Consider the following 26,899-nt stretch of genomic DNA (forward strand, 5'->3'; position numbering starts at 1 on the left):
GTCTCCCACTTCTCCTCGTTCCCTCCACCTCTAAAACATATATCCTCTTTGTCAATCTTTCCTCACTCATTCTCTCCATGTGACCAAACAATTTCAAAACACCCTCTTCTGCTCGCACAACCACACTCTTTTTATTTCCACACATCTCTCTTACCCTTACGTTACTCACTCGATCAAACCACCTCACACCACACATTGTCCTCAAACATCTCATTTCCAGCACATCCATCCTCCAGCGCACAACACTATCCATAGCCCACGCCTCGCAACCATACAACATTGTTGGAACCACTATTCCTTCAAACATACCCATTTTTGCTTTCCGAGATAATGTTCTCGACTTCCACACATTCTTCAAGGCCCCCAGAATTTTCGCCCCCTCCCCCAATCTATGATCCACTTCCGCTTCCATGGTTCCATCCGCTGCCAGATCCACTCCCAGATATCTAAAACACTTCACTTCCTCCAGTTTTTCTCCATTCAAACTCACCTCCCAATTGACTTGACCCTCAACCCTACTGTACCTAATAACCTTGCTCTTATTCACATTTACTCTTAACTTTCTTCTTCCACACACTTTACCAAACTCAGTCACCAGCTTCTGCAGTTTCTCACATGAATCAGCCACCAGCGCTGTATCATCAGCGAACAACAACTGACTCACTTCCCAAGCTCTCTCATCCCCAACAGACTTCATACTTGCCCCTCTTTCCAAAACTCTTGCATTTACCTCCCTAACAACCCCATCCATAAACAAATTAAACAACCATGGAGACATCACACACCCCTGCCGCAAACCTACATTCACTGAGAACCAACCACTTTCCTCTCTTCCTATACGTACACATGCCTTACATCCTCGATAAAAACTTTTCACTGCTTCTAACAACTTTCCTCCCACACCATATATTCTTAATACCTTCCACAGAGCATCTCTTTCAACTCTATCATATGCCTTCTCCAGATCCATAAATGCTACATACAAATCCATTTGCTTTTCTAAGTATTTCTCACATACATTCTTCAAAGCAAACACCTGATCCACACATCCTCTACCACTTCTGAAACCACACTGCTCTTCCCCAATCTCATGCTCTGTACATGCCTTCACCCTCTCAATCAATACCCTCCCATATAATTTACCAGGAATACTCAACAAACTTATACTTCTGTAATTTGAGCACTCACTCTTATCCCCTTTGCCTTTGTACAATGGCACTATGCACGCATTCCGCCAATCCTCAGGCACCTCACCATGAGTCATACATACATTAAATAACCTTACCAACCAGTCAACAATACATTCACCCCCTTTTTTAATAAATTCCACTGCAATACCATCCAAACCTGCTGCCTTGCCAGCTTTCATCTTCCGCAAAGCTTTCACTACCTCTTCTCTGTTTACCAAATCATTTTCCCTAACCCTCTCACTTTGCACACCACCTCGACCAAAACACCCTATATCTGCCACTCTATCATCAAACACATTCAACAAACCTTCAAAATACTCACTCCATCTCCTTCTCACATCACCACTACTTGTTATCACCTCCCCATTTGCGCCCTTCACTTAAGTTCCCATTTGCTCCCTTGTCTTACGCACTTTATTTACCTCCTTCCAGAACATCTTTTTATTCTCCCTAAAATTTAATGATACTCTCTCACCCCAACTCTCATTTGCCCTTTTTTTCACCTCTTGCACCTTTCTCTTGACCTCCTGTCTCTTTCTTTTATACATCTCCCACTCAAGTGCATTTTTTCCCTGCAAAAATCGTCCAAATGTCTCTCTCTTCTCTTTCACTAATACTCTTACTTCTTCATCCCACCACTCACTACACTTTCTAATCAACCCACCTCCCACTCTTCTCATGCCACAAGCATCTTTTGCGCAATCCATCACTGAATCCCTAAATACATCCCATTCCTCCCCCACTCCCCTTACTTCCATTGTTCTCACCTTTTTCCATTCTGTACTCAGTCTCTCCTGGTACTTCCTCACACAGGTCTCCTTCCCAAGCTCACTTACTCTCACCACCCTCTTCACCCCAACATTCACTCTTCTTTTCTGAAAACCCATACAAATCTTCACCTTAGCCTCCACAAGATAATGATCAGACATCCCTCCAGTTGCACCTCTCAGCACATTAACATCCAAAAGTCTCTCTTTCGCACGCCTGTCAATTAACACATAATCCAATAACGCTCTCTGGCCATCTCTCCTACTTACATAAGTATACTTATGTATATCTCGCTTTTTAAACCAGGTATTCCCAATCATCAGTCCTTTTTCAGCACATAAATCTACAAGCACTTCACCATTTCCATTTACAACACTGAACACCCCATGTATACCAATTATTCCCTCAACTGCCACATTACTCACCTTTGCATTCAAATCACCCATCACTATAACCCGGTCTCGTGCATCAAAACCACTAACACACTCATTCAGCTGCTCCCAAAACACTTGCCTCTCATGATCTTTCTTCTCATGCCCAGGTGCATATGCACCAATAATCACCCACCTCTCTCCATCAACTTTCAGTTTTACCCATATTAATCGAGAATTTACTTTCTTACATTCTATCATATACTCCCACAACTCCTGTTTCAGGAGTATTCCTACTCCTTCCCTTGCTCTTGTCCTCTCACTAACCCCTGACTTTACTCCCCAGACATTCCCAAACCACTCTTCCCCTTTACCCTTGAGCTTCGTTTCACTCAGAGCCAAAACATCCAGGTTCCTTTCCTCAAACATACTACCTATCTCTCCTTTTTTCACATCTTGGTTACATCCACACACATTTAGGCACCCCACTCTGAGCCTTCGAGGAGGATGAGCACTCCCCGCGTGACTCCTTCTTCTGTTTCCCATTTTAGAAAGTTAATAGAAGGAGGGGAGGATTTCTGGCCCCCCGCTCCCGTCCCCTCTAGTCGCTTTCTACGACACGCGAGGAATACGTGGGAAGTATTCTTTCACCCCTATCCCCAGGGATAATATACATATATATACACATATACACATACACACACATACACATACATACGCACATATACACACACACACACATACATATATATACATATGAAAAATGTAAGAAACAATTCAGAAAACTGAAACTTCTAGCTTGAAATGAATGAAAAAATGAATGTCACACAATGGTTCAACCTCTGGCTATGGAAAAAGAAAATGTACAATTTATTTACACAAACGTCAATAGCAGTTCTCATCAATTTAACCACTGTATCAATAAGCTTCAATGTCTAAGCTACATTTTTCTCCAATTTCACTATATATATATATATATATATATATATATATATATATATATATATATATATATATGTAGGTTTGCGGCAGGGGTGTGTGATGTCTCCATGGTTGTTTAATTTGTTTATGGATGGGGTTGTTAGGGAGGTAAATGCAAGAGTTTTGGAAAGAGGGGCATGTATGAAGTCTGTAGGGGATGAGAGAGCTTGGGAAGTGAGTCAGTTGTTGTTCGCTGATGATACAGCGCTGGTGGCTGATTCATGTGAGAAACTGCAGAAGCTGGTGACTGAGTTTGGTAAAGTGTGTGGAAGAAGAAAGTTAAGAGTAAATGTGAATAAGAGCAAGGTTATCAGGTACAGTAGGGTTGAGGGTCAAGTCAATTGGGAGGTGAGTTTGAATGGAGAAAAACTGGAGGAAGTGAAGTGTTTTAGATATCTGGGAGTGGATCTGGCAGCGGATGGAACCATGGAAGCGGAAGTGGATCATAGGGTGGGGGAGGGGGCGAAAATTCTGGGGGCCTTGAAGAATGTGTGGAAGTCGAGAACATTATCTCGGAAAGCAAAAATGGGTATGTTTGAAGGAATAGTGGTTCCAACAATGTTGTATGGTTGCGAGGCGTGGGCTATGGATAGAGTTGTGCGCAGGAGGATGGATGTGCTGGAAATGAGATGTTTGAGGACAATGTGTGGTGTGAGGTGGCTTGATCGAGTGAGTAACGTAAGGGTAAGAGAGATGTGTGGAAATAAAAAGAGTGTGGTTGAGAGAGCAGAAGAGGGTGTTTTGAAGTGGTTTGGGCACATGGAGAGGATGAGTGAGGAAAGATTGACCAAGAGGATATATGTGTCGGAGGTGGAGGGAGCAAGGAGAAGAGGGAGACCAAATTGGAGGTGGAAAGATGGAGTGAAAAAGATTTTGTGTGATCGGGGCCTGAGCATGCAGGAGGGTGAAAGGAGGGCAAGGAATAGAGTGAATTGGAGCGATGTGGTATACCCGGGTTGACGTGCTGTCAGTGGATTGAATCAAGGCATGTGAAGCGTCTGGGGTAAACCATGGAAAGCTGTGTAGGTATGTATATTTGCGTGTGTGGACGTATGTATATACATGTGTATGGGGGGGGTTGGGCCATTTCTTTCGTCTGTTTCCTTGCGCTACCTCGCAAACGCGGGAGACAGCGACAAAGTATAAAAAAAAAAAAAATATACATATATATATATATATATATATATATATATATATATATATATATATATATATATATATATATTTTTTTTTTTTTTTTCATACTATTCGCTATTTCCCGCGATAGCGAGGTAGCGTTAAGAACAGAGGATTGGGCCTTTGAGGGAATATCCTCACCTGGACCTCTCCTCTGTTCCTTCTTTTGGAAAAAAAAAAAAAAAAAAAAACGAGAGGGGAGGATTTCCAGCCCCCCGCTCCCTTCCCTTTTAGTCGCCTTCTACGACACGCAGGGAATACGTGGGAAGTATTCTTTCTCCCCTATCCCCAGGGATGGTGTATATATATATATATATATATATATATATATATATATATATATATATATATATATATATATATATATATATATATATATATATATTCCCTGGGGATAGGGGAGAAAGAATACTTCCCACGTATTCCCTGCGTGTCGTAGAAGGCGACTAAAAGGGAAGGGAGTGGGGGGCTGGAAATCCTCCCCTCGTTTTTTTTTTTTTTTTAATTTTCCAAAAGAAGGAACAGAGAAGAGGTCCAGGTGAGGATATTCCCTCAAAGGCCCAGTCCTCTGTTCTTAACGCTACCTCGCTATCGCGGGAAATAGCGAATAGTATGAAAAAAATATATATATATATATATATATATATATATATATATATATATATATATATATATTTCACTAATTTTTTTTTTTTTCCATACTATCCGCCATTTCCCGCGACAGCGAGGTAGCGTTAAGAACAGAGGACTGGGCCTTTGAGGAAATATCCTCACCTGGCCCTCTTCTCTGTTCCTTCTTTTGGAAAATTAAAAAAGAAAAAAAAAAAACGAGAGGGGAGGATTTACAGCCCCCCGCTCCCTTCCCTTTTAGTCGCCTTCTACGACACGCAGGGAATACGTGGGAAGTATTCTTTCTCCCCTATCCCCTATCATTATTATTATCATTAGTATTTATTATGCTCAGAATCAAACACAAATTGTTTCTTCAGTTATCTACACCAGTTTACTTACCCACATCACCCACAAAAAGACTAAAAAAAATCTTCACAATCTATTAAATTTTCCTGTACGTAAATTTAGATTGGCCATTATTAATAACGTTAGGCAGGAGACTTGGTGTAGGAATGTGAGAGAAAAACAAGCGGTGGTCGTGCGTTTAGATTAAGGAAGGAAGAATGTTATAATAACTTCATTAATAATAACCTGGAGCCACCACCATCTCTTCTTGCCCTCAAAATCAATGTGGCTATTTTTTTTCCCCATCACGAGCCAAAGTCGGGAATGTGGGCAGAAGCTGGATGCTTTTTTTTAAACGTCAAGTCTTATGAACATTGGGAAAGATGGAGAAGGAAAAAATAGTGAAGAAAGTAGTGATTTCGAATATTAAAAATGATTGAAATCTACAAACATTTCGTAAAGGCGTTTAAAGTGTTTTTAGCTATTTCATTCGCGTTTTTAATATGAGCATTTAAACTTTTTTTTTTGGCTTAAAAAAAGAAAGCGTTTTTAGCTGAGAATATGTAAACATATTGATGGAAATTTCAAAAAGATAGACAGATAGATAGAGAGAGAGAGAGAGAGAGAGAGAGAGAGAGAGAGAGAGAGAGAGAGAGAGAGAGAGAGAGAGAGTACATCCAGATGGATATAATCCATATATTACAATAAGGATCATTAAGGCATACTTCAAAGGATATAACTTTGGTCTTACAATTCTTGGACCCAACTCTACATAGAACATGGGAATTTACAATGTCAGCAGGACTCTACGTGACTCTACATGTATGAGATGGCTCTAGTAGATGACTCTCTGCTCCTGGTCATGACACTCTTCTTAATGGGGGGGAAGTACTCTACACGTGGGTGTTAACGGAAACACTGTGGTCCTTGCATGGGGGGAAGACTACAGTGGTCCTTGCATGGGGGGAACTCTACAGTGGTCTTTGCATGGGGGGAAGACTACAGTGGTCCTTGCATGGGGGGAAGACTACAGTGGTCTTTGCATGGGGGGAAGACTACAGTGGTTCTTGCATGGGGGGAAGACTACAGTGGTTCTTGCATGGGGGGAAGACTACAGTAGTTCTTGCATGGGGGGAAGACTACAGTGGTCTTTGCATGGGGGGGAAGACTACAGTGGTCCTTGCATGGGGGGAAGACTACAGTGGTTCTTGCATGGGGGGAAGACTACAGTGGTTCTTGCATGGGGGGAAGACTACAGTGGTCCTTGCATGGGGGGAAGACTACAGTGGTCCTTGCATGGGGGGAAGACTACAGTGGTTCTTGCATGGGGGGAAGACTACAGTGGTTCTTGCATTTCACTATATATATATATATATATATATATATATATATATATATATATATATATATATATATATATATCATTTTGTTTCACACTTGCTTGCCATCTCCTGTGTTAACAAGGTTGTGCCAGGAACAGACGAAAACCGCTTCATTCACTGACACACACACACACACACACACATTTTTTTACCCCAGGTGTTCACTATTTCCAGCATGAGCAAGATAATGTCAGAATATATGACTGAGCCTTTTGGAAAGTAATACGGGAGGGTATGATTTCCACCTCCCCACTTCTGTCCCTCAGGAGCAAGTCGGGGCTGGTAGTTTCTCTCTCCAGTACTATTACTTTCCAAACACAGGAACAGAGGAGACATGCAAGATCCTCCTCAAAGGCTCAAACTAGAGTAACAAAATATGCATGGATGTAACCATCTTTGTGGGATACAGTATATGGCATGAAATACAAATTTCCTTAAAAGTAAAATTAAAAGAAAATTGAAGCATATATACAATATTCAGCTCCTATACACTTTCTCAGAAAGATCCAAAAATATTCAGTATTTACACACTTCTTATTACGCAACATTTCCTGCATATTAACCAGTTTTTTTTTTTTTTTTTTTTTTTTTAATTTTCCAAAAGAAGGAACAGAGAAGGGGGCCAGGTGAGGATATTCCCTCAGAGGCCCAGTCCTCTGTTCTTAACGCTACCTTGCTATTGCGGGAAATGGCGAATAGTTTGAAAGAAAAAGAAAAGAAAGAAATATATATATATATATGTTATCCCTGGGGATGGGAGAAAGAATACTTCCCACATATCCCCTGCGTGTCGTAGAAGGCGACTAAAAGGGGAGGGAACGGGGGGCTGGAAATCCTCCCCTCTCATTATTTTTTTTTAATTTTCCAAAAGAAGGAACAGAGAAGGGGGCCAGGTGAGGATATTCCCTCAAAGGCCCAGTTCTCTGTTCTTAACGCTACCTCGCTAATGAGGGGAAATGGCGAATAGTTTGAAAGAAAAGAAAAAGATATATATATATATATATATATATATATATATATATATATATCCCTGGGGATAGGGGAGAAAGAATACTTCCCACGTATTCCCTGCGCGTCGTAAAAGGCGACTAAAAGGGGAGGGAGCGGGGGGCTGGAAATCCTCCCCTCTCGCTTTTTTTTTAATTTTCCAAAAGAAGGAACAGAGAAGGGGGCCAGGTGAGGATATTCCCTCAAAGGTCCAGTCCTATGTTCTTAACGCTAACTCGCTAACGCGGGAAATGGCATATAGTTTGAAAGAAGAATATATATATATATATATATATATATATATATATATATATATATATATATATATATATATATATAAGTAAAGTGTTTTAAATATCTTGGAGTGGATTTGGCAGCGGATGGAACCATGGAAACGGAAGTGAACCATAGGCTGGGGGAGGGGGCAAAAATTCTGGAAGCCTTGAAGAATGTTTGGAAGTCAAAAACATTATCTCGGAAAGCAAAAATGGGTATGTTTGAAGGAAAAGTGGTTCCAACAATGTTGTATGGCTGCGAGGCGTGGGCTATGGATACACTTGTGCGCAGGAGGGTGGATGTGCTAGAAATGAGATGTTTGAGGACAATATGTGGTGTGAGGTGGTTTGATTGAGTAAGTAATAATAGGGTAAGAGAGATGTGTGGAAATAAAAAGAGCGTGGTTGAGAGAGCAGAAGATGGTGTTTTGAAATGGTTTGGTCACATGGAGAGAATGAGTGAGGAAAGATTGACAAAGAGGATATGTGTATCAGAGGTGGAGGGAACGAGGAGAAGTGGGAGACCAAATTGGAGGTGGAAAGATGGAGTGAAAAAGATTTTGAGTGATTGGGGCCTGAACATGCAGGAGGGTGAAAGGCCAGCAAGGAATAGAGTGAATTGGAACAATGTAGTATACTGAGGTCGACGTGCTCTCAATGGATTGAACCAGGGCATGTGAAGAGTCTGGGGTAAACCATGGAAAGTTCTGTGGGGCCTGGATGTGGAGGGGGAGCTGTGGTTTCGGTGCATTATTGCATGACAGCTAGAGACTGAGTGTGAACGACTGGGGCCTTTGTTGACTTTTCCTTGCACTACCTCAGACACATGAGGGGGGAGGGGGTTGTTAGTCCATGTGTGGCAAGGTGGCGATGGGAATAAATAAAGGCAGACAGTATGAATTATGTACATGTGTATATATGTCTGTGTGTGTATATATATGTGTATATTGAGATGTATAGGCATATATATTTGCGTGTGTGGACGTGTATGTATATACATGTGTGTGTGGGTGGGTTGGGCCATTCTTTCATCTGCTTCCTTGCGCTAACACAGGAGACAGTTGTTGTTCGCTGATGATACAACGCTGGTGGCTGATTCATGTGAGAAACTGCAGAAGCTGGTGACTGAGTTTGGTAAAGTGTGTGAAAGAAGAAAGTTAAGAGTAAATGTGAATAAGAGCAAGGTTATTAGGTACAGTAGGGTTGAGGGTCAAGTCAATTGGGAGGTGAGTTTGAATGGAAAAAAACTGGAGGAAGTGAAGTGTTTTATATATCTGGGAGTGGATCTGGCAGCGGATGGAACCATGGAAGCAGAAGTGGATAATAGGGTGGGGGAGGGGGCGAAAATTCTGGGAGCCTTGAAGAATGTGTGGAAGTCGAGAACATTATCTCGGAAAACAAAAATGGGTATGTTTGAAGGAATAGTGGTTCCAACAATGTTGTATCGTTGCGAGGCGTGGACTATGGATAGAGTTGTGCGCAGGAGGATGGATGTGCTGGAAATGAGATGTTTGAGGACAATGTGTGGTGTGAGGTGGTTTGATCGAGTAAGTAACGTAAGGGTAAGAGAGATGTGTGGAAATAAAAAGAGCGTGGTTGAGAGAGCAGAAGAAGGTGTTTTGAAATGGTTTGGTCACATGGAGAGAATGAGTGAGGAAAGATTGACCAAGAGGATATATGTGTCGGAGGTGGAGGGAACGAGGAGAAGAGGGAGACCAAATTGGAGGTGGAAAGATGGAGTGAAAAAGATTTTGTGTGATCGGGGCCTGAACATGCAGGAGGGTGAAAGGAGGGCAAGGAATAGAGTGAATTGGAGCAATGTGGTATACCGGGGTCGACGTGCTGTCAGTGGATTGAATCAAGGCATGTGAGGCGTCTGGGGTAAACCATAGAAAGCTGTGTAGGTATGTATATTTGCGTGTGTGTGGACGTATGTATATACATGTGTATGGGGTGGGTTGGGCCATTTCTTTCGTCTGCTTCCTTGCGCTACCTCGCAAACACGGGAGACAGCGACAAAGCAAAAAAAAAAATATATATATATATTTTTTTTTTTTTTTTTTTTTTTGGTAAACAGAGACGAGGTAGTGAAAGCTTTGCGGAAGATGAAAGCCGGCAAGGCAGCAGGTTTGGATGGTATTGCAGTGGAATTTATTAAAAAAGGGGGTGAATGTATTGTTGACTGGTTGGTAAGGTTATTTAATGTATGTATGACTCATGGTGAGGTGCCTGAGGATTGGAGGAATGCGTGCATAGTGCCATTGTACAAAGGAAAAGGGGATAAGAGTGAGTGCTCAAATTACAGAGGTATAAGTTTGTTGAGTATTCCTGGTAAATTGTATGGGAGGGTATTGATTGAGAGGGTGAAGGCATGTACAGAGCATCAGATTGGGGAAGAGCAGTGTGGTTTCAGAAGTGGTAGAGGATGTGTGGATCAGGTGTTTGCTTTGAAGAATGTATGTGAGAAATACTTAGAAAAGCAAATGGATTTGTATGTAGCATTTACGGATCTGGAGAAGGCATATGATAGAGTTGATAAAGATGCTCTGTGGAAGGTATTAAGAATATATGGTGTGGGAGGCAAGTTGTTAGAAGCAGTGAAAAGTTTTTATCGAGGATGTAAGGCATGTGTGCGTGTAGGAAGTGTAGGAAGAGAGGAAAGTGATTGGTTCTCAGTGAATGTAGGTTTGCGGCAGGGGTGTGTGATGTCTCCATGGTTGTTTAATTTGTTTATGGATGGTGTTGTTAGGGAGGTGAATGCAAGAGTTTTGGAAAGAGGGGCAAGTATGAAGTCTGTTGGGGATGAGAGAGCTTGGGAAGTGAGTCAATTGTTGTTCACTGATGTTACAGCCCTGGTGGCTGATTCATGTGAGAAACTGCAGAAGCTGGTGACTGAGTTTGGTAAAGTGTGTGAAAGAAGAAAGTTAAGAGTAAATGTGAATAAGAGCAAGGTTATTAGGTACAGTAGGGTTGAGGGTCAAGTCAATTGGGAGGTAAGTTTGAATGGAGAAAAACTGGAGGAAGTAAAGTGTTTTAGATATCTGGGAGTGGATCTGGCAGCGGATGGAACCATGGAAGTGGAGGTGAATCATAGGGTGGGGGAGGGGGCGAAAATCCTGGGAGCCTTGAAGAATGTGTGGAAGTTGAGAACATTATCTCAGAAAGCAAAAATGGGTATGTTTGAAGGAATAGTGGTTCCAACAATGTTGTATGGTTGTGAGGCGTGGGCTATGGATAGAGTTGTGCGCAGGAGGGTGGATGTGCTGGAAATGAGATCGATGTGGTATACTCCAGTATACCACATCGATCCAATTCACTCTACTCCTTGCCCTCCTTTCACTCTCCTGCATGTTCAGGCCCCAATCACACAAAATCTTTTTCACTCCATCTTTCCACCTCCAATTTGGTCTCCCACTTCTCCTCGTTCCCTCCACCTCCGACACATATATCCTCTTGGTCAATCTTTCCTCACTCATTCTCTCCATGTGACCAAACCATTTCAAAACACCCTCTTCTGCTCTCTCAACCACGCTCTTTTTATTTCAACACATCTCTCTTACCCTTACGTTACTTACTCGATCAAACCACCTCACACCACACATTGTCCTCAAACATCTCATTTCCAGCACATCCATCCTCCTGCGCACAACTCTATCCATAGCCCACGCCTCACAACCATACAGCATTGTTGGAACCACTATTCCTTCAAACATACCCATTTTTGCTTTCCCAGATAATGTTCTCGACTTCCACACATTCTTCAAGGCTCCCAGAATTTTCGCCCCCTCCCCCACCCTATGATCCACTTCCGCTTCCATGGTTCCATCCGCTGCCAGATCCACTCCCAGATATCTAAAACACTTTACTTCCTCCAGTTTTTCTCCATTCAAACTTACCTCCCAATTGACTTGACCCTCAACCCTATTGTACCTAATAACCTTGATCTTATTCACATTTACTCTTAACTTTCTTCTCTCACACACTTTACCCAACTCAGTCACCAGCTTCTGCAGTTTCTCACATGAATCAGCCACCAGCGCTGTATCATCAGCGAACAACAACTGACTCACTTCCCAACAGACTTCATGCTTGCCCCTCTTTCCAAAACTCTTGCATTCACCTCCCTAACAACCCCATCCATAAACAAATTAAACAACCATGGAGACATCACGCACCCCTGCCGCAAACCTACATTCACTGAGAACCAATCACTTTCCTCTCTTCCTATACGTACACATGCCTTACATCCTCGATAAAAACTTTTCACTGCTTCTAACAACTTGCCTCCCACACCATATATTCTTAATACCTTCCACAGAGCATCTCTATCAACTCTATCATATGCCTTCTCCAGATCCGTAAATGCTACATACAAATCCATTTGCTTTTCTAAGTATTTCTCACATACATTCTTCAAAGGAAACACCTGATCCACACATCCTCTACCACTTCTGAAACCACACTGCACTTCCCCAATCTGATGCTCTGTACATGCCTTCACCCTCTCAATCAATACCCTCCCATATAATTTACCAGGAATACTCAACAAACTTATACCTCTGTAGTTTGAGCACTCATTCTTTGCCTTTGTACAATGGCACTATGGACACATTCCGCCAATCCTCAGGCACCTCACCATGAGTCATACATACATTAAATAACCTTACCAACCAGTCAATAATACAGTCACCCCCTTTTTTAATAAATTCCACAGCAATACCATCCAAACCTGCTGCCTTGCTGGCTTTCATCTTCCGCAAAGCTTTTACTACCTCTTCTCTGTTTACCAAATCATTTTCCCTAACCCTCTCACTTTGCACACCACCTCGACCAAAACACCCTATATCTGCCACTCTAGCATCAAACACATTCAACAAACCTTCAAAATACTTACTCCATCTCCTTCTCACATCACCACTACTTGTTATCACCTCCCCATTTGCACCCTTCACTGAAGTTCCCATTTGCTCCCTTGTCTTACGCACTTTATTTACCTCCTTCCAGAACATCTTTTTATTCTCCCTAAAATTTAATGATACTCTCTCACCCCAACTCTCATTTGCCCTCTTTTTCACCTCTTGCACCTTTCTCTTAACCTCCTGTCTCATTCTTTTATACATCTCCCACTCAATTGCATTTTTTCCCTGCAAAAATTGTCCAAATGCCTCTCTCTTCTCTTTCACTAATAATCTTACTTCTTCATCCCACCACTCACTACCCTTTCTAATATATATATATATATATATATATATATATATATATATATATATATATATATATATATATATATGTATATATATTTCTTTCTTTCTTTCATACTATTCGCCATTAGCGAGGTAGCGTTAACAACAGAGGACTGGGCCTTTGAGGGAATATCCTCATCTGGCCCCCTTCTCTGTTCCTTCTTTGAGAAAAACAAAAAAAAAACAAGAAGGGAGGATTTCCAGCCCCCCACTCCCTTCCCTTTTAGTCGCCTTCTACGACACGCAGGGAATACGTGGGAAGTATTCTTTCTCGCCTTTCTCCCCTATCCCCAGGGATATATATATATATATATATATATATATATATATATATATATATATATATATATATATATATATATATATATTATCCCTGGGGATAGGGGATTAAGAATACTTCCCACGTATTCCCTGCGTGTCGTAGAAGGCGACTAAAAGGGGAGGGAGCGGGGGGCTGGAAATCCTCCTCTCTCTTTTTTTTTTTTTTTAATTTTCCAAAAGAAGGAACAGAGGGGGCCAGGTGAGGATATTCCAAAAAAGGCCCAATCCTCTGTTCTTAACGCTACCTCGCTATCGCGGGAAACGGCGAATAGTATGAAAAAAAAAAAAAAAAAATATATATATATATATATATATATATATATATATATATATATATATATATATATATATATTTTTTTTTCTTTTTCTTTTAAACTATTTGCCATTTCCCGCATTGGCGAGGTAGCGTTAAGAACAGAGGACTGAGCCTTTTTTGGAATATCCTCACCTGGCCCCCTCTGTTCCTTCTTTTGGAAAATTAAAAAAAAAAACGAGAGGGGAGGATTTCCAGCCCCCCGCTCCCTCCCCTTTTAGTCGCCTTCTACGACACGCAGGGAATACGTGGGAAGTATTCTTAATCCCCTATCCCCAGGGATAATATATATATATATATATATATATATATATATATATACATATATATATATATATATATATATATATATATATATATATATATATATATATATATATATATATACAAACCTATAAATACATATACCCATTCATACAAATACCTATACATACACACATATATATACACGAATATAGTCACATGAAAGTACACTTTCATAGAACACATAACCCTCCAACAGTCAGGATCTGAACCTATGTCCTTATGTGTGGCAAGCAGGATTGCAACAGCTAAGCTATAATTGCCCTTAAAATAAGGAAATGACTTCATTTATTGCCCCTAGAATAAAGAAATGACTATTCGATTATAAGTAATCGAATACCTTTCATTTCACATACATGAGCAACAGGGTCTACATCAGCCAAATCTCATCAGGCTCGCACAACCAGCAGCTAGCCTTTTACTGAACCTAACTATACAAACGCAGAGAAATATGAACATGAATATAATGCATATGAACATGCACTTTCACAGAACACATAAACCCTCCAATAACCAGGATTCAAACTCAGGTCCTTATGCAAGGTAGGCAGGTTCGCTACCACTAGGCTACGACTGCCCCACACAAAAGGACCTGGGTTCGAATTTTAGCTGTTGGAGGGTTTGCGTGTTCCATGAAACTGCGCATTCATATGCACTATATTCATGTTCATATACCTCCACATTCATATAGTTACCTTCTGAAAAATGCGAGCAGCTGGCTGTGTGAGCCTGATGGGATTTGACAAGTCTAGACCCCACTGCTCATGTAAGTGTGATGAAGGGTATTCGATTACAGGCCACATCTGCTCACATTAATACTCAAGCTGTCATGTGTAATGCACCCAAATCATGGCTCCCTATAAACATCCAAACCCCACGGACCTTTCCATGATTTACCCCAGATGTTTCACTTGCCTTGGTTCAGTCTACTGACAGCACATTGACCCCAGCATACCACAATGTTCCAATTCACACCATTCCATGCACACCCTTCACCCTCTTCCATCTCTTATTTGGTCTACCCACTCTCCTTGTTCCTCCACTTCTGACACATAAATCCTCTTTGTCAATCTTTCATCACTCACTCTCTCCATGTGTCCAAACCATTTCAACACAACCTCCTCTGTTCTCTCTACCACACTCTTTTCATTTCATTACTAATCTGTTTATTATATGATTAAGCATTAAAAACTATCAAAACCACTGATATTATTTCATAAATTAAAAATCAAGCATTTGTAGTCTAGGAAAAACACAGTTATTGACGTAAATCATAAGTACCACAGTGCGGGCACAGTGGTCGGCGCTATGAAAAGGTGCATTACCATGCGCCTTGGTCACTAGCAAGTTATACTGAAGCATCCAAGCACCTCTAATGACTCATTCTTCGTTAGGTTGCCATCTATAGCCAGCCAACATTATGGAGGCATTCATAGCAAAGAAATCCATCTCAGGATTCACTTCTCAAGATCCACTTGACAACAGCTGTCCCTAGTATCATCTTAAATACTTGTGCTGCAGCCTTTAGGTAAATATAATGCTTAAATAAAATGTTTCTTTGAGGATACTGTGGTAAGAATGTAATATACTGTTTTCTAAGATGAATGGCAAAAACCCCTATTCATTAAAAACTGCAGAATTATGGTGTTGTCCACAATAAACTCGACCCCTCAACCCAAATCTAAATCATTCACAAAAGGAACACCCAGGAAGCATTAGTTCTTTCTTTTTGATATGCCAACAAATAAGCACCTTACTCCATACTCATACTTAAATGTAACCCTCCAAAGAAAGGTAGATCCAACCAAGGCCTGCAGCAGCTGTCCAAACACCAATGAGTCTAAAGGGGATATACAAGCCATAGGTTTTTGCAAATTCTCTTTTGCCAAAACACCATTCCAGTTTCACAGAGCCCTTGAGGATTATCTCTTAATGCACCTTTCTCTTTCTGGAAAGAACCTGTTCACCTATAATACCATTCTTTTGGCTAGCAGCTTGATTGAATCTTCACATATCACTCTAAAACTGAATTTCCTTGCCAATATTATAGCAAGAGATAAGATGCCAATTTGAAGTCTTAAAGGGCAATTGTCATTACTAAATAAACTAAACTTGTCTAATGGTTGCTGAAGTGAACCACTTCTGGAGCATTGATTGATCCTGATTCAAGTGAGCTGCTGATCTTGAACAATCTTAGACTCCCATATTAAAGATAAAACCTGGATTTTGGAAAAAAAATGAAGATTAAGTAATCTCGCCAGACAACTCCTTTCAAATGGAACTTTCCACTGTATAATGACAGAGTTAAGTTTCTGTAAAACCCATTACTAAGAAAAATATTACACAAGTAACTGAAACCCAATATATATGGGGGGGGGTTACATTCTTGAGCACTAATTATCCATAAATAACTCTTAACTCTGGAACAAACAAGCAGCACCTTAGACTACGACATACCTACCACAGAAATACTTCTGTTAACCAACTGGTTGCTGACAGCTGGTGAAATCTTTGGGGATATGTCACCCCCATAGCCCATGCTATGATCGACCAAATTGTTGTAAGTCTCAGCCCACAGGCCCCTATAACCCCCACAGCCTCACCAGTCTGGTGCACTTTGTAAGTACTTGTTCAGGACCCTTAAACTTTTCTACTATGCACCCCATGGTGTTTCTGACTATAGTTAGCAAAGTGCTGTAAAGAGGTCTTGGGCCCCGGAGGTTAAAGCTGTTCCTACTTTTTTGTATACTGCATTTCTGGATTTCAGAAGTAGTATTTTCCAAAGTCCTCCATGCCTCTCATGTCAGTAGAATTTATTTCCAAAAGTAACTTAGGAACCATTCCTTCTCGGATTTTCCAGGTATAGATAATGATATACTTCTGTATGCACTCCGGGGAGTACAGCCTCAGAGATTTCTGCTGTTCCCAGTAAATTAGTTCCTTTACCACACTAATATGGGCAGTGAAAGATCTCTGCATACTTTCTAATTCTACAATTTTGCCTGTCTTGTAGGGTGATGTTAGAAGACAGCAATATTCAACTCATGAAATAATTAGTGCCACGAATAATATCATTATTGCTTTTTCTTATCTTGTCTTGAAGTCTGCAGGATTCAATCCACCATCCTTCTGTAAGAGGAAACCACTGTTCTATTGTGTTTGCTGAGGGTTAGGTCATCATATATCATTATCATACTGCTTTATAACAGTATTTGCATCTGTCTAGTATTTTGTATATCTTTTATTTCTTCATTTTCCCCATACCAGAGAAGTTGAAACTCACCCTAATTGAAAAGCATGTTGTTCTTGGCTGTCCATCTTAAGACTTTATTTATATCTCTTAGCCTTTCAGCATCCTTTACTGATGTGATTTTCATATTTATTTTTGTATCATATGTAGTGGGTATGAAACTGTGGCTTGTGTTGGCATCAATGTCAAATATAAGAATGAGAAACAGAAAGGTTGCAAACACAGTTCCTTGGGGTCTGAGCTTTCTACCACAGAGGCACTGAAGATGGCATGGCATACAACTATATGTTGTAATCTGGTAGCTGAAAAGTTGTATCTCCAACACCTAATTCTTCCCAATATCCGTATCTTGCACACTTTATGTGCTATGACACAATGGTCATATTTTTCAAGTGCTTTTTCAAAGTTTACGTAAATCACCGCAGTATTCTGTTTATTTTCCAGAGCTTCAACCATTCAATTGTAGAGGTCAAGCAACTGAGAGAGGCAAGAATCTTCTCATCCTGAAACCATGCTGTCCTGGGGTATGTAGACTGTTCTATCTATATATTCATATTTTTAACAACCGTTCCCTTAGGGAACTCCCTCAAGGGGATGGCCAAGGCAAAAGAGTCTCCATAACTGTTCAACTGTAGATTGTTCATGTCCATAAATTCGGTCAATGTGCCTCATCAGACTCTTTCAAGGATTTCAACAATGTACAATATTAATGCTAATAGTCAACAAATTTTTGGGACTGTTTTGCTTCCACCACTGTGGAATGGGAAGATGTGAGTCAGCCTCAGACTCTCATGAATAATGCCAGAATCTATACTTTTTCTCCCTTTGATATTTAGTGCTCACAATAAAGGTATTATGCATTTCTTCAAGAGGACTAAGTTTCATGAGTCCAAGCCTGGGGCTGAGTGCATGGGCATGATATATGGTATATGTAACATTGGGAGATTGCTATTCAGTAAGAAGTCTACCGGGTCATTTATCTTTAAAGTGTCTTTCACTCACTGAATACATATCCATATTACACAGGGAACAGAGGCCCTAATGAAGGCCACCTCATTAACGCAATATATATATATTTATCTATTCATTATACTTTGTCGCTGTCTCCAGTGTTAGTGAAGTATCGCAAAGAAAAAGATGAAAGAATGGCCCAACCCACCGATATGCACATGTATATACACCCACATGCACATCTACATACCTATACATTTCACATACGCAGTCATATACAAAGATGCACATATACATATTCATACATGCTGCCTTCATCCATTCTCGCCGCCACCCTGCAACACATGAAATGATAATCCCCTCCCCCCATATGGGAGCGAGGTAGCATTAGGAAAAGACAACAAAGGTCACATTCGTTCACACTCAGTCTCTAGCTTACACCAATAATGTACCAAAACCAAAGCTCCCTTTCCATATCCAGGCCCCAAAAAACTTTCCATGGTTTACCCCAGATGCTTCATATGCCCTGGTTCAATCCACTGACAGCATGTCGACCCCGGTATACCACATTGTTCCAATTCACTATATTCCTTGCACGCCTTTCACCCTCCTGTATGTTCAGGCCCCGATCACTCAAAATCTTTTTCACTCCATACTTCCACCTCCAATTTGGTCTCCCACTTCTCCTTATTCCCTCCACCTCTGACACATATATCCTCTTTGATAATCTTTCCTCACTCATTCTCTCAATGTGGCCAAACCATTTCAATACTCCACCTTCTACTCTCTCAACCACACTCATTTTATTACCACACATGTCTCTTACCCTTTCATTACTTACTCGATCAAACAACCTCACGCCACACACTGCTCTCAAACATCTCATTTCCAACACATCCACACTCCGCACAACCCTATCTATAGCCAATGCCTAGCAAATATATAACATTATTGGAACCAATATTCCTTCAAAAATACCCATTCTTGCCCTCCGAGATAACGTTCTCGCCTTCCACACATTCTTCAATGCTCCCAGAACCTTCGCCTCCTCCCCCACCCTGTGACACACTTCCACTTTCATGGTTCCATCCGATATCCACTCGCAGACACCTAAAGCATTTCACTTCCTCCAGTTTTTATTCATTCAAACATACCTCCCAACTGACTTGTTCCTCAACCCTACTGTACCTAATAACCTTGCTTTTCATTCATATTTACTCTCAGCTTTCCTCTTTCACACATTTTAGCAAACTCAGTCACCAGCTTCTACAATTTCTCACCTGAATCAGCCACCAGCATTATATCATCATCGAACAACTGACTCACTTCCACAACCGACTGCATACTTGCCCCTCTCTCCAATATTCTTCCATTCACCTCCCTAACAACCCCAACCATAAACAATTTAACAACCATGGAGACATCACGCACCCATCCCGCTAACCGAAATTCACTGGGAACCAATCACTTTCCTCTCTTCCTACTCATACACATGCCTTACATCCTCAATAAAAACTTTTCACTACTTCTAGCAACTTGCCTCCCATACCATATACTCTTAATACCTGCCACAGAGCATCTCTTATCAACTCAATCATATGCCTCCTCCAGATCTATAAATGCTACATACAAATCCATTCGCTTTTCTAAGTATTTCTCATATACATTCTTCAAAGTAAACACCTGATCCACACATCCTCTACCACTTCTGAAACAACACTGCTCTTCCCCAATCTGATGCTCTGTACATGCCTTAACTCTCTCAGTCAATACCCTCCCATATAACTTCCCAGGAATACTCAACAAACCTATAACTCTGTAATTTGAACACTCACCTTTATCCCCTTTGCTTTTGTACAATGGCACTATGCATGCATTCTGCCAATCCTCAGGCACTTCACCATTAGCCATACATACAGTGAATATACTCACCAACCAGTCAACAACACAGTCACCCCATTTTTTAATAAATTTCACAGCAATGACATCCAAAACCGCCGCCTTGCAGGCTTTCATCTTCCGCAAAGCTTTCACTACCTCTTCTATGCTTACCAAACCATTCTCCCTGACCCTCTCACTTCACACACAACCTCAAATAAAACAACCTATATCTACCACTCTATCATCTAACACATTCAACAAACTTTCAAAATACTCACTCCATCCCCTTCTCACATCACCACTACTTGTTATCACCTCCCTATTAGCCCTTTTCACCGATGTTCCCATTTGTTCTCGTCTTATGCACTTTATTTACCTCCTTCCAAAACATCTTTTTATCCTCCCTGAAATTTAATGATACTCTCTCATCACATCTCTCATTTGCCCTCTTTTTCACCAATTACACCCTTCTCTTGACCTTCTGCCTCTTTCTTTTATACATCTCCCAGTCATTTCCACTATTTCCCTGCAAAACTCACCAAATGCCTCTCTCTTCTCTTCCACTAATAATCTTACTTCTTCATCCCACCACTCACTACCCTTTCTAACCTACCTACCTCCCACACTTCTCATGCCACAAGCATCTTTTGTGCAAGCCATCACTGCTTCCCTAAATACATTCCATTCCTTCCCCACTCCCCTTACGTCCTTTCCTCTCACCTTTTTCCATTTTGCACTGTCTCTCCTGGTACTTCCTCACACATGTTTCCTTCCCAAGCTCACTTACTCTCACCACTCTCTTCACCCCAATATTTTCTCTTCTTTTCTGAAAACCCATACAAATCTTCACCTTCACCTCCACTAGATAATGATCAGACATCACTCCAGTTGCACCTCTCAGCACATTAACATCCAAAAGTCTCTCTTTCACGAGCCTACCAAGTAAAACATAATCCAATTATGCTCTCTGACCATCTCTCCTACTTACATATGTATACTTATGTATATCTCTATTTTTAAACCAGGTATTCCCAATCACCAGTCCTTTTTTAAGCACATAAATCTACAAGCTCTTCACCATTTCCAATTACAACACTGAACACCCCATGTACACTAATCATTCCCTCAACTGCCACATTATTCACATTTGCATTCAAATCACCCATCACTATAGCCCGGTCTCGAGCATCAAAACTACTAACACACTCATTCAGCTGCTTCCAAAAATCATGCCTCTCATGATCTTTCTTCTCATGCCCAGGTGCATAGGCACCAATAATCACCCATCTCTCTCCATCCACTTTCAGTTTTACCCATATCAATCTGGAGTTTACTTTCTTACACTCTATCAAATTCTCCCACAACTCCTGTTTCAGGAGTAGTGCTACTCCTTCCTTTGCTCTTGTCCTCTCACCAACCCCTGACTTTACCCCCAAAACATTCCAAAATCACTCTTTCCCTTTACTCTTCAGCTTCGTTTCACTCAGAGCCAAAACATCCAAGTTCCTTTTCTCAAACATACTACCTATTTCTCCTCTTTTCTCATCTTGGTTACATCCACACATATTTAGACACCCTAATCTGAGCCTTCAAGGAGGAAGAGCACTCTGTGCATGACTCCTTACTCTGCTTCCCCTTTTAGAAAGTTAAAATACAAAGAAGGGAGGGTTTCTAGCCCCCTCCCACCCCACTCCTGTCCCCTTTAGCTGCCTTACACGACACGCGGGGAATGTGTGGGAAGTATTCTCTCTGTCCTATCCCCTGGGATAGGACAGAGTGCCTTTGTACAATGCATGCATAGTGCCTTTGTACAATGGCACTATGCATGCATTCTGCCAATCCTCAGGCACTTCACCATTAGCCATACATACAGTGAATATACTCACCAACCAGTCAACAACACAGTCACCCCCATTTTTTAATAAATTTCACAGCAATGACATCCAAAACCGCCGCCTTACAGGCTTTCATCTTCCCCAAAGCTTTCACTACCTCTTCTATGCTTACCAAACCATTCTCCCTGACCCTCTCACTTCACACACAACCTCGAATAAAACAACATATATCTGCCACTCTATCATCTAACACATTCAACAAACCTTCAAAATACACACTCCATCTCCTTCTCACATCACCACTACTTGTTATTACCTCCCTATTAGCCCTTTTCACCGATGTTCCCATTTCTTCTCTTGTCTTATACACTTTATTTACCTCCTTCCAAAACATCTTTTTATCCTCCCTGAAACTTAATGATACTCTCTCACCCTATCTCTCATTTGCCCTCTTTTTCACCTATTACACCCTTCTCTTGACCTGTCTCTTTCTTTTATACATCTCCCAGTCATTTCCACTATTTCCGTGCAAAACTCACCAAATGCCTTCCTCTTCTCTTCCACTAATAATCTTACTTCTTCATCCCACCACTCACTACCCTTTCTAATCTACCTCCCTCCTACACTTCTCATGCCACAAGCATCTTTTGCGCAAGCCATCAATGCTTCCCTAAATACATTCCATTCCCTCCCCACTCCCCTTACGTCCTTTCCTCTCACCTTTTTCCATTTTGCACTGTCTCTCCTGGTACTTCCTCACACAAGTTTCCTTCCCAAGCTCAATTACTCTCACCACTCTCTTCACCCCAATATTTTCTCTTCTTTTCTGAAAACCCATACAAATCTTCACCTTCGCCTCCACTAGATAATGATCATACATCCCTCCAGTTGCACCTCTCAGCACATTAACATCCAAAAGTCTCTCTTTCACGAGCCTACCAATTAAAACATAATCCAATTATGCTCTCTGACCATCTCTCCTACTTACATATGTATACTTATGTATATCTCTATTTTTAAACCAGGTATTCCCAATCACCAGTCCTTTTTTGGCACATAAATCTACAAGCTCTTCACCATTTCCATTTACAACACTAAACACCCCATGTACATCAATTATTTCCTCAACTGCCACATTATTCACATTTGCATTCAAATCACCCATCACTATAGCCCAGTCTCGAGAATCAAAACTACTAACACACTCATTCAGCTGCCTCCAAAAATCATGCCTCTTATGATCTTTCTTCTCATACCCAGGTGCATAGGCACCAATAATCACCCATCTCTCTCCATCCACTTTCAGTTTTACCCATATCAATCTGGAGTTTACTTTCTTACACTCTATCAAATTCTCCCACAACTCCTGTTTCAGGAGTAGTGCTACTCCTTCCTTTGCTTTTGTCCTCTCACCAACCCCTGACTTTACCCCCAAAACATTCCAAAATCACTCTTTCCCTTTACTCTTCAGCTTCGTTTCACTCAGAGCCAAAACATCCAAGTTCCTTTTCTCAAACATACTACCTATTTCTCCTCTTTTCTCATCTTGGTTACATCCACACATATTTAGACACCCCAACCTGAGCCTTCAAGGAGGATGAGCATTCTGCGCATGATCCTTCCTCTGCTTCCCCTTTTAGAAAGTTAAAATACAAAGTAGGGAGGGTTTCTAGCCCCCTCCCACCCCACTCCTGTCCCCTTTAGTTGCCTTACACGACACGCGGGGAATGTGTGGGAAGTATTCTCTCTGTCCTATCCCCGGGGATAGGACAGAGTGCCTTTGTACAATGCATGCATAGTGCCTTTGTACAATGGCACTATGCATGCATTCTGCCAATCCTAAGGCACTTCACATTAGCCATACATACAGTGAATATACTTACCAACCAGTCAACAACACAGTCACCCCCATTTTTTAATAAATTTCACAGCAATGACATCCAAACCCGCCGCCTTGCAGGCTTTCATCTTCCACAAAGCTTTCACTAACTCTTCTATGCTTACCAAACCATTCTCCCTGACCCTCTCACTTCACACACAACCTCGAATAAAACAACCTATATCTACCACTCTATCATCTAACACATTCAACAAACCTTCAAAATACTCACTCCATCTCCTTCTCACATCACCACTACTTGTTATTACCTCCCTATTAGCCCTTTTCACCGATGTTCCCATTTCTTCTCTTGTCTTATGCACTTTATTTACCTCCTTCCAAAACATCTTTTTATCCTCCCTGAAGTTTAATGATACTCTCTCATCACATCTCTCATTTGCCCTCTTTTTCACCTCTTGAACCTTTCTCTTGACCTCCTGCCTCTTTCTTTTATACATCTCCCAGTCATTTCCACTATTTCCTTGCAAAACTCACCAAATGCCTCTCTCTTCTCTTCCATTAATAATCTTACTTCTTCATCCCACCACTCACTACCCTTTCTAACCTACCTCCCTCCCACACTTCTCATGCCACAAGAATCTTTTGCACAAGCCATCACTGCATCCCTAAATACATTCCATTCCTTCCCCACTCCCCTTACGTCCTTTCCTCTCACCTTTTTCCATTTTGCACTCAGTCTCTCCTGGTACTTCCTGGGATAGGACAGAGTGCCTTTGTACAATGCATACATAGTGCCTTTGTACAATGGCACTATGCATGCATTCTGCCAATCCTAAGGCACTTCGCCATTAGCCATACATACAGTGAATATACTCACCAACCAGTCAACAACACAGTCACCCCCATCTTTTAATAAATTTCACAGCAATGACATCCAAACCTGCAGCCTTGCAGGCTTTCATCTTCCGCAAAGCTTTCACTACCTCTTCTATGCTTACCAAACCATTCTCCCTGACCCTCTCACTTCATACACAACCTCAAATAAAACAACCTATATCTACCACTCTATCATCTAACACATTCAACAAACCTTCAAAATACTCACTCTATCTCCTTCTCACATCACCACTACTTGTTATTACCTCCCTATTAACCCTCTTCACCGATGTTCCCATTTGTTCTCTTGTCTTATGCTACTCTCTCACCCCATCTCTCATTTGCCCTCTTTTTCACCTATTACACCCTTCTCTTGACCTTCTGCCTCTTTCTTTTATACATCTCCCAGTCATTTCCACTATTTCCCTGCAAAACTCACCAAATGCCTTTCTCTTCTCTTCCACTAATAATCTTACTTCTTCATCCCACCACTCACTACCCTTTCTAATCTACCTCCCTCCTACACTTCTCATGCCACAAGCATCTTTTGAGCAAGCCATCACTGCTTCCCTAAATACATTCCATTCCTTCCCCACTCCCCTTACGTCCTTTCCTCTCACCTTTTTCCATTTTGCACTGTCTCTCCTGGTACTTCCTCACACAAGCTTCCTTCCCAAGCTCACTTACTCTCACCACTCTCTTCACCCCAATATTTTCTCTTCTTTTCTGAAAACCCATACAAATCTTCACCTTCACCTCCACAGGATAATGATCAGACATCCCTCCAGTTGCACCTCTCAGCACATTAACATCCAAAAGTCTCTCTTTCACGAGCCTACCAATTAAAACATAATCCAATTATGCTCTCTGACCATCTCTCCTACTTACATATGTATACTTATGTATATCTCTATTTTTAAACCAGGTATTCCCAATCACCAGTCCTTTTTAGCACATAAATCTACAAGCTCTTCACCATTTCCATTTACAACACTAAACACCCCATGTACACCAATTATTTCCTCAACTGCCACATTATTCACATTTGCATTCAAATCACCCATCACTATAGCCCGGTCTCGAGCATCAAAACTACTAACGCACTCATTCAGCTGCTTCCAAAAATCATGCCTCTCATGATCTTTCTTCTCATGCCCAGGTGCATAGGCACCAATAATCACCCATCTCTCTCCATCCACTTTCAGTTTTACCCATATCAATCTGGAGTTTACTTTCTTACACTCTATCAAATTCTCCCACAACTCCTGTTTCAGGAGTAGTGCTACTCCTTCCTTTGCTCTTGTCCTCTCACCAACCCCTGACTTTACCCCCAAAACATTCCAAAATCACTCTTTCCCTTTACTCTTCAGCTTCATTTCACTCAGAGCCAAAAAATCTAAGTCCCTTTCCTCAAACATACTACCTATTTCTCCTCTTTTCTCATCTTGGTTACATCCACACATATTTAGACACCCCAATCTGAGCCTTCAAGGAGGATGAGCACTCTGTGCGTGACTCCTTCCTCTGCTTCCCCTTTTAGAAAGTTAAAATACAAGGAAGGGAGGGTTTCTAGCCCCCTCCCACCCCACTCCTGTCCCCTTTAGTTGCCTTCCACGACACGCGGGAATGTGTGGGAAGTATTCTCTCTGTACTATCCCCTGGGATGAATAAATAATCTATTTCTTTATATTTATTTTGCTTTGTCCCTGTCTCCCGCGTTAGCAAGGTAGCGCAAGGAAACAGACGAAAGAAATGGCCCAACCCACCCATATACACATGTATTACATACACATCTACACACGCATATATACGTACCTATACATCTCAATGTATACATATATATACACACACAGACATATACATATATACACAGGCACATAATTCATACTGTCTGCCTTTATTCATTCCCATCGCCACCCTGACAGACATGAAAATAACCACCCCCTCCCCCAAATGTGCACGAGGTAGCACTGGGAAAAGACAACAAAGGACACTTTCG

The 26,899-nt window shown here is 41.3% G+C and overlaps 1 protein-coding gene across 1 annotated transcript in view; it reads right to left on the minus strand.

Moving 5' to 3' along the window:
• The window catches only part of LOC139755684 (apicoplast pyruvate carrier 1-like), a 222,822-nt gene that overhangs the window by 179,507 nt on the left and 16,416 nt on the right, over window positions 1-26,899 (minus strand). The window lies entirely within an intron of this gene.

This window comes from Panulirus ornatus, chromosome 19 (genome assembly GCF_036320965.1).
Source record: "Panulirus ornatus isolate Po-2019 chromosome 19, ASM3632096v1, whole genome shotgun sequence".
NCBI classification, from domain to species: Eukaryota; Metazoa; Arthropoda; class Malacostraca; order Decapoda; family Palinuridae; genus Panulirus; species Panulirus ornatus.